Genomic DNA, 14795 nt, shown 5'->3' with positions numbered 1-14795 from the left:
AGTGGATCTTCGTGGAGTGGGGTGTGGATCGAGTGAAGCATTTCAGCCTGGGTGGTGGCTGCTGGCCTGGAGAGAAAGGTAAGGTATCATGAGGAAAGGTCCTGTGTGATGTCGTGGGATGGGTTGTCATCATTGGGTTGCAGGCGCTGGCCTCGGCTTCCCAAGAATGTGTCTTGTTCGTGATGGGCTGGCCTAAGCTGCCTATGGAGCGGATGGCTTTGGCAGTTCAAGTGGGTGAGTTGAGGTAGGTAAGCTGTGTAGAGCTGCGATCCCATTGCCCGAGGAATGACACCCAAAGGGTGTCTTGCGGGAAGTAGAGAAGATCGACATGGTGAGGCGTCTGTGCCGGCCTCCTTGCAGGTAGTTGAGTTATGCGAACATCCCCTTTGGCCGCTTTGTTCCCTTGTTTGGCAATGTGTAAAGCGAAAGTGTTTCTCCCGTGGGGGAATGACGTGACCGGCCGGTGTAGCACGCAGGCCTTTCGAACAGCCAGAGGTTTATCTGGAGCAGTCCATTGGTGGGGCAGAGATGGGGGCCCCATTGCCATGCCTGCTGTGCTGCCGTGGCCAGCCACTGTTCCCTTTCAGGCTTCCAAGTTCCCTCGCATGGCAGAGGTCTTCCATTGAAAGTTTGTCTGTGGTCCTCGGGGACCATGCCTTTGATCACTGTGAGTTACTCGGTAGTGTCACTGTGGCAGTGGAGAATTTCCAGGATGCATGGTGTGGGATCAGCATCAACGAAGGAGACAGGCTTGCGGTCTGTCTTCCCTGGTGTTCAGTGTTCCCGTGTTCTGAAGATGTTTGTGGTTTCCAGTAGGGTCGTGTCGCCCTGTGGGCTGGAGGAGGGCATGTAGGACGAGGCTTTCAAGGGTTTGAGCGTTTCCTTAGGGGTCAGGGCCGCGAACATTCAAGATGGGAGCTGCCTGAGACGTGGCTGGGAATGTGGACTAGTTTCCGCCGTGGGGATCTGACATGGGTCATGGTGGCTGAAGCCCACCACTTCCTGTGGTGGGCATTCCCACGGGTCAATGGAAAGTGATTAGGCCTAGTTGGCGAGAAGTGGCACGTGGGCCCACGTTCGTTAGCCCCTTGAGTGTTTTCAGACTGCATCTTGGCAGCAGACAGCTGCCGGTCGGTGTCGGCCCGACCATGGGAGTTCCCTTGCTTCCGGAAGTGCTGCGAGTGACCCCAAATGCCCATCAGATATACTGGTAGCTGACAGAGTCTCGAGGTGCATGTCGATGTCACAGCCAAGGCCCGGAGGCAGGTCTCGTCGAGGCTTTGTGTTTTGGTCAGAAGGCGTGGCTGTAGGAGAGCGGGAGTCCGTGGACTATTTCAACAGCCCCTGGGGGTCAAAGTGTGCCTGCGGCCTCTTAAAGCTGACAGGGTTTTTTCTCCTTTTAGTTAGGGGTCTAACCACGGTGCTGTGTATAAACTGTTTCTTTTATTGTTGGACTCCTCTTCACAGGGCCATAGGGACACACAGAGACCAAGACGCGTATGCAGCGGCACACAGAGAAACCCACAAGCACGTCCGCATGCGTAGTCACAGTCACACATGCGCACACGCGTGAACACACACATACAGCCTCTCAGACACCGGCCAACATATGTGCCTAACTTCCTGCAGTCGTACTATCAGACATGCAGTCAATTCTCGGTAAGGGTTAGAGGTCCTTGGGAAGCAGTTTCAGAGCTCAAGGCCAGGTAACTGTTTTTATGGATCATGTCCTGTGAGGACACCAGTCCACTTATGAAGCCTCGGTGATTTCTGTCCACTTCTCAGGTGCAGTTGCTGGGAAAGGCTGGCCGTCGGCACAAACAAGAAGACCTTCGTGTGCTCTGATGACTGGAGGTGCTAAGAAGAACTGGAAAAAGTGAGGCGGGCCCATGTCCCCGAGCGTGGTCGTGGATAACTCAGGATGGTAGGTATTCAAGCACCCCAAGATGTGCCGTTAGATATTAGGTTTTCCTCAGACGGGCCCAATGGCTGCAAGAGTGGATTGATTGTTCCCCTTGCTGAGTGGCCTGAGGGCTGTGGATTCTCCAGGCTTTTGGGGTAGCCCAGGCTCATGGGTCCTGTACAGTGTCCCGCGCAGACCCCGGTTGTGTTCTGCAGCGTCCCAGCATGTGCTTGGATTGATGATGACACCCTTGCATGCATTCCTTGGAAAATCTGAGCCAAATAAGTGAGAACACTCTACCGTCTCGTCATCGAAACTGAGGTTCAGCACGTTTCCTCTCTCAGGGGGAGAGGACAGTTAGGAATGAGGGCCAGCGTCTTCCGCTGACATGCATGCAAACACCACCAAGGACTCCAGTATTGGAGGGGCTCCTGTCTGAGGGTTGACCGTGTCTGCACATAAGCTGTGTTATCTGTGAATCCCGGGTCCCTGCTGAATGGCTGTTGAGGGAATGCGAGGGGGCAGGCTCTCCTGCTGGTCTTAAGAGTCAGAGTGTGTGCTGGTCTAGGCCCAGTTAGCTTGCAGTTGGGAGGTGAGTTTTGGCCAGGATCACGCTTCGTGCATGCCATTTTGGGGGTTGATTCTGGAAGCCAAAATGAGCAAGCGTCCCTGGTTGGTGCCTGGAACCTCAGGCCAGGCCTGTGGCCCTCCCTGTTCTTGCGTTTTTCACGGTGAGCTTCTTGAGTGCCTAGTGAGGCTGGAGCAATGGGCGGGGGTGAGCTCGGTTGGGCATCGGCGGAAAGGGGCTGATGGATTAGGCCTCGCTGCTGCCCTTGTTTGCTTCTCTACTTTAACTCCCGGCACAGTGTTGATGCCAAGTGGGTCATCGTGGAGTGGGGAGAGGAATGAGTGCTGAATTTAAACCTGCGTGGATCACTGATGGCCCGTACAGGAAGGGAAGGGAAGATGAGGACATGTCCTTTGTGATGTCGTGGAATAGGCTATCATAATTGGGTTGCAGGTGCTGGCCTCGGCTTCCCAAGGATGTGTCATGTTCGTGATGGGCTGGCATCAGCTGCCTATGGACGGGATGGCTTTGGCAGTTCAAGTGGATGAGGTGAGGTAGGTAAACTGTGTAGAGTTGGAATCCCATTGCCATGGGAAAGACACCCAAAGGGTGTCTTGCGAGACGTAAAGAGGATTGACATGGTGACGCGTCTCTGCTGGCCTCCTTGGAGGATGTTTAGTTATGCGAACATCCCCTTTGGCTGCTTTGTTCCCTTGTTTGGGAATGTGCAAAGCGAAAGTGCTTCTCCCGGGGGGGCATGACTCGGCTAGCGAACAGCCAGAGGTTTACCTGGAGCAGTCCGTTGTGGGGACAGAGGTGGGGGCACTGTTGCGACGCCAGGCGCACTGTCGTGGACAGCCACTGTGCCCTTTCAAGTTTCCAGGTCCCCTCGTGTGGCAAAGGTTTTCCGTTGAAAGTCTGTCTGTGGTCGTCGGGGACAGTGCCTTTGATCACTGTGAGTGCCTCGGTAGTGTCGCCGTGGCAGTGGAGGAATTGCCAGGATGCGTGGGGTGGGGTGGGCATCATCAAAGCAGACAGGCTTGCGGTGTGTCTTCCCTGCTGTTCAGTGTCTCCGTGTTCACATGATGTCTGTGGCTTCAAGTAGAGTCGAGTCGCCCTGCAGGCAGGAGGAGGGCACTTAGGACGAGGCTGTGTAGCGTTTGAGCGTTTCCTCAGTGGTCAGGGCCGCAAAGCCTACCAGTTGGAAGCTTGCCTATACGTGGCCAGGAAGGTGGCCTAATTTCCGCTGTGGGGTTCCAACCTGTGTCATGGTTGCTGAAGCCCAACACTTCCCATTGAGGGCATTCCCACGGGGTCATGGAAAGTGATTTGGTCTAGTTGGCGAGATGAGGCACTTGGGCCGAAGTCCGTTAACCCCTTGAGAAGTGCCAGGCTGCATCTTGCCTGTCGGCAACTGCAGGTCGGTGTCAGCCTGCCTATGGGAGGTTACCTTGCTTCCGGGAGCACTGGGAGTGACCCCAAGGGCACATCAGATGTGGTGGTAGGTGGCAGGATCTCCAGGTCCACATAGGTGTGACACCCACGGCCGGGAGGGAGGTCTCGTCCAGTCTTTGTGCTTTGGTCAGAAGGCGTGGCTGTGGGAGAGCGGGAGTCTGTGGCCTATTTTGACAGCCTGGGGTTCAAAGTTCGCATGCGGCCTCATGAAGCTGACAGGGGTCTTTCTCCTTTCAGTTGGGGGTCCAACCAGGGTGCTGTGTATAAACTATGACGTTTACTGTTAGAGGCGTCTGCAGAGGGCCACAGGGACACCCAGAGACCAAGACGCGTGTTTAGCGGCACACATAGGTATCCACAAACGCATCCTCGTGCACAGTCACAGTCACACTCACCCACACGTGTGAATACACATATACAGCGTCTCACACACCGAGCAATGTACGTGCGTAACTTCCTTCAGTCGTGCTGTGAGACACACAGTCAGTTTTCGGTAAGGGATAGTGGTACTTGGGAAGCAGGTTCCAGGCTCACGCCCAGGTTAAGTGTTCCCAAAAATCATGTTCTCTGAGGACCCTTGTGCAATTCAGAAACCTGCCTGACTTCTGTCCACTTCTCAGGTGCAGTTGCAGAGTAAGGCTGGCTGTCGGCAAAGAGAAGAAGACCTTCGCGTTGTCTGATGACTGGATGTGCTAAGGAGAACTGGACAAAGTGGGGCGGGTGCACGTTGCCGAGCAAGGCTGTGGATATCTCAGGATGGTAGGCATTCACCCATACTAAGATGTGCCATTGGATATTAGGATTTCCACAGATGGGCCCAATGGTTGCAAGAGTGGATTGATTGTTGGTCTTGCTGAGTGGCGTGAGGACTGTGGATTCCCCAGGCAGTTGGAGTACTTCCAGGTCATGGCTCCTCTGCAGAGACCCATGGCCTTCCCTTTTGTGTTCTGCAGCGTCCCAGCATGTGCTTGGATCGATGATGACACCCTTGTATGCATTCCTTGGAAAATCTGAACAAAATGAGTGAGAACGCTCTACCGTCTCCTCATCGAAACTGAGGTCCAGCACGTTTCCTGTCTCGGGAGTATGGGACAGTTAGGAGTGAGGGCCAACGTCCCCTGCTGACAGGCATGCAAACCCCACTAAGGGCTCCAGCATTGGAGGGGCTCCTGTCTGAGGGTCGACCATGTCTGCCCATAAGCTGGGTCATCTATGAATCCCCGGTCCCTGCTAAAAGGCCGTTGAGGGAATGCAAGAGGGCAGGCTTTCCTGCTAGTCTTCAGGGTCGGAGTGTGTTCTGGTATAGACCCAGTAAGCTTGCAGCTTGGAGAGGTGATTTTTGGACAGGATCACACTTTGTGCATGCCGCTTCCGAGGTTGATTATGGAAGCCAACATGAGCAAGCTTCCCTGGTTGGAGCCTGGAGCCTCAGGCCAGGCCTGTGGCCCTCTCTGTTGTTGTGTTTCGTGCAGTGAGGTTCTTGACTGCCCCGTGTGGCTGGAGCCGTGGGCGGGCATGGGCTGGAGTTGGGCGATGGCGGAAGGGGGCTGATGGTTTAGGCCTCAGTGCTGCCCCTGTCAGCTCCTCTGCTGAAGTTGCCGGCACACTGTTGGCGCTAAGTGGATCTTCGTGGAGTGGGGTGTGGATCGAGTGAAGCATTTCAGCCTGGGTGGTGGCTGCTGGCCTGGAGAGAAAGGTAAGGTATCATGAGGAAAGGTCCTGTGTGATGTCGTGGGATGGGTTGTCATCATTGGGTTGCAGGCGCTGGCCTCGGCTTCCCAAGAATGTGTCTTGTTCGTGATGGGCTGGCCTAAGCTGCCTATGGAGCGGATGGCTTTGGCAGTTCAAGTGGGTGAGTTGAGGTAGGTAAGCTGTGTAGAGCTGCGATCCCATTGCCCGAGGAATGACACCCAAAGGGTGTCTTGCGGGAAGTAGAGAAGATCGACATGGTGAGGCGTCTGTGCCGGCCTCCTTGCAGGTAGTTGAGTTATGCGAACATCCCCTTTGGCCGCTTTGTTCCCTTGTTTGGCAATGTGTAAAGCGAAAGTGTTTCTCCCGTGGGGGAATGACGTGACCGGCCGGTGTAGCACGCAGGCCTTTCGAACAGCCAGAGGTTTATCTGGAGCAGTCCATTGGTGGGGCAGAGATGGGGGCCCCATTGCCATGCCTGCTGTGCTGCCGTGGCCAGCCACTGTTCCCTTTCAGGCTTCCAAGTTCCCTCGCATGGCAGAGGTCTTCCATTGAAAGTCTGTCTGTGGTCCTCGGGGACCATGCCTTTGATCACTGTGAGTTACTCGGTAGTGTCACTGTGGCAGTGGAGAATTTCCAGGATGCATGGTGTGGGATCAGCATCAACGAAGGAGACAGGCTTGCGGTCTGTATTCCCTGGTGTTCAGTGTTCCCGTGTTCTGAAGATGTTTGTGGTTTCCAGTAGGGTCGTGTCGCCCTGTGGGCTGGAGGAGGGCATGTAGGACGAGGCTTTCAAGGGTTTGAGCGTTTCCTTAGGGGTCAGGGCCGCGAACATTCAAGATGGGAGCTGCCTGAGACGTGGCTGGGAATGTGGACTAGTTTCCGCCGTGGGGATCTGACATGGGTCATGGTGGCTGAAGCCCACCACTTCCTGTGGTGGGCATTCCCACGGGTCAATGGAAAGTGATTAGGCCTAGTTGGCGAGAAGTGGCACGTGGGCCCACGTTCGTTAGCCCCTTGAGTGTTTTCAGACTGCATCTTGGCAGCAGACAGCTGCCGGTCGGTGTCGGCCCGACCATGGGAGTTCCCTTGCTTCCGGAAGTGCTGCGAGTGACCCCAAATGCCCATCAGATATACTGGTAGCTGACAGAGTCTCGAGGTGCATGTCGATGTCACAGCCAAGGCCCGGAGGCAGGTCTCGTCGAGGCTTTGTGTTTTGGTCAGAAGGCGTGGCTGTAGGAGAGCGGGAGTCCGTGGACTATTTCAACAGCCCCTGGGGGTCAAAGTGTGCCTGCGGCCTCTTAAAGCTGACAGGGTTTTTTCTCCTTTTAGTTAGGGGTCTAACCACGGTGCTGTGTATAAACTGTTTCTTTTATTGTTGGACTCCTCTTCACAGGGCCATAGGGACACACAGAGACCAAGACGCGTATGCAGCGGCACACAGAGAAACCCACAAGCACGTCCGCATGCGTAGTCACAGTCACACATGCGCACACGCGTGAACACACACATACAGCCTCTCAGACACCGGCCAACATATGTGCCTAACTTCCTGCAGTCGTACTATCAGACATGCAGTCAATTCTCGGTAAGGGTTAGAGGTCCTTGGGAAGCAGTTTCAGAGCTCAAGGCCAGGTAAATGTTTTTATGGATCATGTCCTGTGAGGACACCGGTCCACTTATGAAGCCTCAGTGATTTCTGTCCACTTCTCAGGTGCAGTTGCTGGGAAAGGCTGGCCGTCGACACAAACAAGACCTTCGTGTGCTCTGATGACTGGAGGTGCTAAGAAGAACTGGAAAAAGTGAGGCGGGCCCGTGTCCCCGAGCGTGGTCGTGGATAACTCAGGATGGTAGGTATTCAAGCACCCCAAGATGTGCCGTTAGATATTAGGTTTTCCTCAGACGGGCCCAATGGCTGCAAGAGTGGATTGATTGTTCCCCTTGCTGAGTGGCCTGAGGGCTGTGGATTCTCCAGGCTTTTGGGGTAGCCCAGGCTCATGGGTCCTGTACAGTGTCCCGCGCAGACCCCGGTTGTGTTCTGCAGCGTCCCAGCATGTGCTTGGATTGATGATGACACCCTTGCATGCATTCCTTGGAAAATCTGAGCCAAATAAGTGAGAACACTCTACCGTCTCATCATCGAAACTGAGGTTCAGCACGTTTCCTCTCTCAGGGGGAGAGGACAGTTAGGAATGAGGGCCAGCGTCTTCCACTGACATGCATGCAAACACCACCAAGGACTCCAGTATTGGAGGGGCTCCTGTCTGAGGGTTGACCGTGTCTGCACATAAGCTGTGTTATCTGTGAATCCCGGGTCCCTGCTGAATGGCTGTTGAGGGAATGCGAGGGGGCAGGCTCTCCTGCTGGTCTTAAGAGTCAGAGTGTGTGCTGGTCTAGGCCCAGTTAGCTTGCAGTTGGGAGGTGAGTTTTGGCCAGGATCACGCTTCATGCATGCCATTTTGGGGGTTGATTCTGGAAGCCAAAATGAGCAAGCGTCCCTGGTTGGTGCCTGGAACCTCAGGCCAGGCCTGTGGCCCTCCCTGTTCTTGCGTTTTTCACGGTGAGCTTCTTGAGTGCCTAGTGAGGCTGGAGCAATGGGCGGGGGTGAGCTCGGTTGGGCATCGGCGGAAAGGGGCTGATGGATTAGGCCTCGCTGCTGCCCTTGTTTGCTTCTCTACTTTAACTCCCGGCACAGTGTTGATGCCAAGTGGGTCATCGTGGAGTGGGGAGAGGAATGAGTGCTGAATTTAAACCTGCGTGGATCACTGATGGCCCGTACAGGAAGGGAAGGGAAGATGAGGACATGTCCTTTGTGATGTCGTGGAATAGGCTATCATAATTGGGTTGCAGGTGCTGGCCTCGGCTTCCCAAGGATGTGTCATGTTCGTGATGGGCTGGCATCAGCTGCCTATGGACGGGATGGCTTTGGCAGTTCAAGTGGATGAGGTGAGGTAGGTAAACTGTGTAGAGTTGGAATCCCATTGCCATGGGAAAGACACCCAAAGGGTGTCTTGCGAGACGTAAAGAGGATTGACATGGTGACGCGTCTCTGCTGGCCTCCTTGGAGGATGTTTAGTTATGCGAACATCCCCTTTGGCCTAATCGTTCCGTTGTTTGGGAATGTGCAAAGCGAAAGTGCTTCTCCCGGGGGGGCATGACTCGGCTTGCGAACAGCCAGAGGTTTACCTGGAGCAGTCCGTTGTGGGGACAGAGGTGGGGGCACTGTTGCGACGCCAGGCGCACTGTCGTGGACAGCCACTGTGCCCTTTCAAGTTTCCAGGTCCCCTCGTGTGGCAAAGGTTTTCCGTTGAAAGTCTGTCTGTGGTCGTCGGGGACAGTGCCTTTGATCACTGTGAGTGCCTCGGTAGTGTCGCCGTGGCAGTGGAGGAATTGCCAGGATGCGTGGGGTGGGGTGGGCATCATCAAAGCAGACAGGCTTGCGGTGTGTCTTCCCTGCTGTTCAGTGTCTCCGTGTTCACATGATGTCTGTGGCTTCAAGTAGAGTCGAGTCGCCCTGCAGGCAGGAGGAGGGCACTTAGGACGAGGCTGTGTAGCGTTTGAGCGTTTCCTCAGTGGTCAGGGCCGCAAAGCCTACCAGTTGGAAGCTTGCCTATACGTGGCCAGGAAGGTGGCCTAATTTCCGCTGTGGGGTTCCAACCTGTGTCATGGTTGCTGAAGCCCAACACTTCCCATTGAGGGCATTCCCACGGGGTCATGGAAAGTGATTTGGTCTAGTTGGCGAGATGAGGCACTTGGGCCGAAGTCCGTTAACCCCTTGAGAAGTGCCAGGCTGCATCTTGCCTGTCGGCAACTGCAGGTCGGTGTCAGCCTGCCTATGGGAGGTTACCTTGCTTCCGGGAGCACTGGGAGTGACCCCAAGGGCACATCAGATGTGGTGGTAGGTGGCAGGATCTCCAGGTCCACATAGGTGTGACACCCACGGCCGGGAGGGAGGTCTCGTCCAGTCTTTGTGCTTTGGTCAGAAGGCGTGGCTGTGGGAGAGCGGGAGTCTGTGGCCTATTTTGACAGCCTGGGGTTCAAAGTTCGCATGCGGCCTCATGAAGCTGACAGGGGTCTTTCTCCTTTCAGTTGGGGGTCCAACCAGGGTGCTGTGTATAAACTATGACGTTTACTGTTAGAGGCGTCTGCAGAGGGCCACAGGGACACCCAGAGACCAAGACGCGTGTTTAGCGGCACACATAGGTATCCACAAACGCATCCTCGTGCACAGTCACAGTCACACTCACCCACACGTGTGAATACACATATACAGCGTCTCACACACCGAGCAATGTACGTGCGTAACTTCCTTCAGTCGTGCTGTGAGACACACAGTCAGTTTTCGGTAAGGGATAGTGGTACTTGGGAAGCAGGTTCCAGGCTCACGCCCAGGTTAAGTGTTCCCAAAAATCATGTTCTCTGAGGACCCTTGTGCAATTCAGAAACCTGCCTGACTTCTGTCCACTTCTCAGGTGCAGTTGCAGAGTAAGGCTGGCTGTCGGCAAAGAGAAGAAGACCTTCGCGTTGTCTGATGACTGGATGTGCTAAGGAGAACTGGACAAAGTGGGGCGGGTGCACGTTGCCGAGCAAGGCTGTGGATATCTCAGGATGGTAGGCATTCACCCATACTAAGATGTGCCATTGGATATTAGGATTTCCACAGATGGGCCCAATGGTTGCAAGAGTGGATTGATTGTTGGTCTTGCTGAGTGGCGTGAGGACTGTGGATTCCCCAGGCAGTTGGAGTACTTCCAGGTCATGGCTCCTCTGCAGAGACCCACGGCCTTCCCTTTTGTGTTCTGCAGCGTCCCAGCATGTGCTTGGATCGATGATGACACCCTTGTATGCATTCCTTGGAAAATCTGAACAAAATGAGTGAGAACGCTCTACCGTCTCCTCATCGAAACTGAGGTCCAGCACGTTTCCTGTCTCGGGAGTATGGGACAGTTAGGAGTGAGGGCCAACGTCCCCTGCTGACAGGCATGCAAACCCCACTAAGGGCTCCAGCATTGGAGGGGCTCCTGTCTGAGGGTCGACCATGTCTGCCCATAAGCTGGGTCATCTATGAATCCCCGGTCCCTGCTAAAAGGCCGTTGAGGGAATGCAAGAGGGCAGGCTTTCCTGCTAGTCTTCAGGGTCGGAGTGTGTTCTGGTATAGACCCAGTAAGCTTGCAGCTTGGAGAGGTGATTTTTGGACAGGATCACACTTTGTGCATGCCGCTTCCGAGGTTGATTATGGAAGCCAACATGAGCAAGCTTCCCTGGTTGGAGCCTGGAGCCTCAGGCCAGGCCTGTGGCCCTCTCTGTTGTTGTGTTTCGTGCAGTGAGGTTCTTGACTGCCCCGCGTGGCTGGAGCCGTGGGCGGGCATGGGCTGGAGTTGGGCGATGGCGGAAGGGGGCTGATGGTTTAGGCCTCAGTGCTGCCCCTGTCAGCTCCTCTGCTGAAGTTGCCGGCACACTGTTGGCGCTAAGTGGATCTTCGTGGAGTGGGGTGTGGATCGAGTGAAGCATTTCAGCCTGGGTGGTGGCTGCTGGCCTGGAGAGAAAGGTAAGGTATCATGAGGAAAGGTCCTGTGTGATGTCGTGGGATGGGTTGTCATCATTGGGTTGCAGGCGCTGGCCTCGGCTTCCCAAGAATGTGTCTTGTTCGTGATGGGCTGGCCTAAGCTGCCTATGGAGCGGATGGCTTTGGCAGTTCAAGTGGGTGAGTTGAGGTAGGTAAGCTGTGTAGAGCTGCGATCCCATTGCCCGAGGAATGACACCCAAAGGGTGTCTTGCGGGAAGTAGAGAAGATCGACATGGTGAGGCGTCTGTGCCGGCCTCCTTGCAGGTAGTTGAGTTATGCGAACATCCCCTTTGGCCGCTTTGTTCCCTTGTTTGGCAATGTGTAAAGCGAAAGTGTTTCTCCCGTGGGGGAATGACGTGACCGGCCGGTGTAGCACGCAGGCCTTTCGAACAGCCAGAGGTTTATCTGGAGCAGTCCATTGGTGGGGCAGAGATGGGGGCCCCATTGCCATGCCTGCTGTGCTGCCGTGGCCAGCCACTGTTCCCTTTCAGGCTTCCAAGTTCCCTCGCATGGCAGAGGTCTTCCATTGAAAGTCTGTCTGTGGTCCTCGGGGACCATGCCTTTGATCACTGTGAGTTACTCGGTAGTGTCACTGTGGCAGTGGAGAATTTCCAGGATGCATGGTGTGGGATCAGCATCAACGAAGGAGACAGGCTTGCGGTCTGTATTCCCTGGTGTTCAGTGTTCCCGTGTTCTGAAGATGTTTGTGGTTTCCAGTAGGGTCGTGTCGCCCTGTGGGCTGGAGGAGGGCATGTAGGACGAGGCTTTCAAGGGTTTGAGCGTTTCCTTAGGGGTCAGGGCCGCGAACATTCAAGATGGGAGCTGCCTGAGACGTGGCTGGGAATGTGGACTAGTTTCCGCCGTGGGGATCTGACATGGGTCATGGTGGCTGAAGCCCACCACTTCCTGTGGTGGGCATTCCCACGGGTCAATGGAAAGTGATTAGGCCTAGTTGGCGAGAAGTGGCACGTGGGCCCACGTTCGTTAGCCCCTTGAGTGTTTTCAGACTGCATCTTGGCAGCAGACAGCTGCCGGTCGGTGTCGGCCCGACCATGGGAGTTCCCTTGCTTCCGGAAGTGCTGCGAGTGACCCCAAATGCCCATCAGATATACTGGTAGCTGACAGAGTCTCGAGGTGCATGTCGATGTCACAGCCAAGGCCCGGAGGCAGGTCTCGTCGAGGCTTTGTGTTTTGGTCAGAAGGCGTGGCTGTAGGAGAGCGGGAGTCCGTGGACTATTTCAACAGCCCCTGGGGGTCAAAGTGTGCCTGCGGCCTCTTAAAGCTGACAGGGTTTTTTCTCCTTTTAGTTAGGGGTCTAACCACGGTGCTGTGTATAAACTGTTTCTTTTATTGTTGGACTCCTCTTCACAGGGCCATAGGGACACACAGAGACCAAGACGCGTATGCAGCGGCACACAGAGAAACCCACAAGCACGTCCGCATGCGTAGTCACAGTCACACATGCGCACACGCGTGAACACACACATACAGCCTCTCAGACACCGGCCAACATATGTGCCTAACTTCCTGCAGTCGTACTATCAGACATGCAGTCAATTCTCGGTAAGGGTTAGAGGTCCTTGGGAAGCAGTTTCAGAGCTCAAGGCCAGGTAACTGTTTTTATGGATCATGTCCTGTGAGGACACCGGTCCACTTATGAAGCCTCGGTGATTTCTGTCCACTTCTCAGGTGCAGTTGCTGGGAAAGGCTGGCCGTCGGCACAAACAAGAAGACCTTCGTGTGCTCTGATGACTGGAGGTGCTAAGAAGAACTGGAAAAAGTGAGGCGGGCCCATGTCCCCGAGCGTGGTCGTGGATAACTCAGGATGGTAGGTATTCAAGCACCCCAAGATGTGCCGTTAGATATTAGGTTTTCCTCAGACGGGCCCAATGGCTGCAAGAGTGGATTGATTGTTCCCCTTGCTGAGTGGCCTGAGGGCTGTGGATTCTCCAGGCTTTTGGGGTAGCCCAGGCTCATGGCTCCTGTACAGTGTCCCGTGCAGACCCCGGTTGTGTTCTGCAGCGTCCCAGCATGTGCTTGGATTGATGATGACACCCTTGCATGCATTCCTTGGAAAATCTGAGCCAAATAAGTGAGAACACTCTACCGTCTCGTCATCGAAACTGAGGTTCAGCACGTTTCCTCTCTCAGGGGGAGAGGACAGTTAGGAATGAGGGCCAGCGTCTTCCGCTGACATGCATGCAAACACCACCAAGGACTCCAGTATTGGAGGGGCTCCTGTCTGAGGGTTGACCGTGTCTGCACATAAGCTGTGTTATCTGTGAATCCCGGGTCCCTGCTGAATGGCTGTTGAGGGAATGCGAGGGGGCAGGCTCTCCTGCTGGTCTTAAGAGTCAGAGTGTGTGCTGGTCTAGGCCCAGTTAGCTTGCAGTTGGGAGGTGAGTTTTGGCCAGGATCACGCTTCGTGCATGCCATTTTGGGGGTTGATTCTGGAAGCCAAAATGAGCAAGCGTCCCTGGTTGGTGCCTGGAACCTCAGGCCAGCCCTGTGGCCCTCCCTGTTCTTGCGTTTTTCACGGTGAGCTTCTTGAGTGCCTAGTGAGGCTGGAGCAATGGGCGGGGGTGAGCTCGGTTGGGCATCGGCGGAAAGGGGCTGATGGATTAGGCCTCGCTGCTGCCCTTGTTTGCTTCTCTACTTTAACTCCCGGCACAGTGTTGATGCCAAGTGGGTCATCGTGGAGTGGGGAGAGGAATGAGTGCTGAATTTAAACCTGCGTGGATCACTGATGGCCCGTACAGGAAGGGAAGGGAAGATGAGGACATGTCCTTTGTGATGTCGTGGAATAGGCTATCATAATTGGGTTGCAGGTGCTGGCCTCGGCTTCCCAAGGATGTGTCATGTTCGTGATGGGCTGGCATCAGCTGCCTATGGACGGGATGGCTTTGGCAGTTCAAGTGGATGAGGTGAGGTAGGTAACCTGTGTAGAGTTGGAATCCCATTGCCATGGGAATGACACCCAAAGGGTGTCTTGCGAGACGTAAAGAGGATTGACATGGTGACGCGTCTCTGCTGGCCTCCTTGGAGGATGTTTAGTTATGCGAACATCCCCTTTGGCCTAATCGTTCCGTTGTTTGGGAATGTGCAAAGCGAAAGTGCTTCTCCCGGGGGGGCATGACTCGGCTTGCGAACAGCCAGAGGTTTACCTGGAGCAGTCCGTTGTGGGGACAGAGGTGGGGGCACTGTTGCGACGCCAGGCGCACTGTCGTGGACAGCCACTGTGCCCTTTCAAGTTTCCAGGTCCCCTCGTGTGGCAAAGGTTTTCCGTTGAAAGTCTGTCTGTGGTCGTCGGGGACAGTGCCTTTGATCACTGTGAGTGCCTCGGTAGTGTCGCCGTGGCAGTGGAGGAATTGCCAGGATGCGTGGGGTGGGGTGGGCATCATCAAAGCAGACAGGCTTGCGGTGTGTCTTCCCTGCTGTTCAGTGTCTCCGTGTTCACATGATGTCTGTGGCTTCAAGTAGAGTCGAGTCGCCCTGCAGGCAGGAGGAGGGCACTTAGGACGAGGCTGTGTAGCGTTTGAGCGTTTCCTCAGTGGTCAGGGCCGCAAAGCCTACCAGTTGGAAGCTTGCCTATACGTGTCCGGGAAGGTGGCCTA

General features: G+C 55.1%; 5 non-coding genes across 5 annotated transcripts; all 5 read left to right on the top strand.

The window, feature by feature from the left end:
* Positions 1–2135: 2135 nt before the first annotated feature.
* On the top strand, positions 2136–2228 carry LOC132361177 (small nucleolar RNA SNORD116). The gene has a single exon (XR_009501486.1). It is a non-coding gene; the product is annotated as a small nucleolar RNA SNORD116 (small nucleolar RNA).
* Positions 2229–4896: 2668 nt separating this feature from the next.
* On the top strand, positions 4897–4989 carry LOC132361715 (small nucleolar RNA SNORD116). The gene has a single exon (XR_009501985.1). It is a non-coding gene; the product is annotated as a small nucleolar RNA SNORD116 (small nucleolar RNA).
* Positions 4990–7676: 2687 nt separating this feature from the next.
* Positions 7677–7769, top strand: LOC132361164 (small nucleolar RNA SNORD116). The gene has a single exon (XR_009501475.1). It is a non-coding gene; the product is annotated as a small nucleolar RNA SNORD116 (small nucleolar RNA).
* A 2668-nt stretch (positions 7770–10437) lies between these two features.
* On the top strand, positions 10438–10530 carry LOC132361714 (small nucleolar RNA SNORD116). The gene has a single exon (XR_009501984.1). It is a non-coding gene; the product is annotated as a small nucleolar RNA SNORD116 (small nucleolar RNA).
* Positions 10531–13220: 2690 nt separating this feature from the next.
* On the top strand, positions 13221–13313 carry LOC132361176 (small nucleolar RNA SNORD116). Its single transcript, XR_009501485.1, has one exon. It is a non-coding gene; the product is annotated as a small nucleolar RNA SNORD116 (small nucleolar RNA).
* The last annotated feature ends 1482 nt before the right edge of the window (positions 13314–14795 follow it).

This window comes from Balaenoptera ricei, chromosome 2, assembly GCF_028023285.1.
Source record: "Balaenoptera ricei isolate mBalRic1 chromosome 2, mBalRic1.hap2, whole genome shotgun sequence".
Taxonomy (NCBI): domain Eukaryota; kingdom Metazoa; phylum Chordata; class Mammalia; order Artiodactyla; family Balaenopteridae; genus Balaenoptera; species Balaenoptera ricei.
The sequence above is the reverse complement of the archived record's forward strand: the minus strand, read 5'-3'. Positions and strand labels throughout refer to the sequence as shown.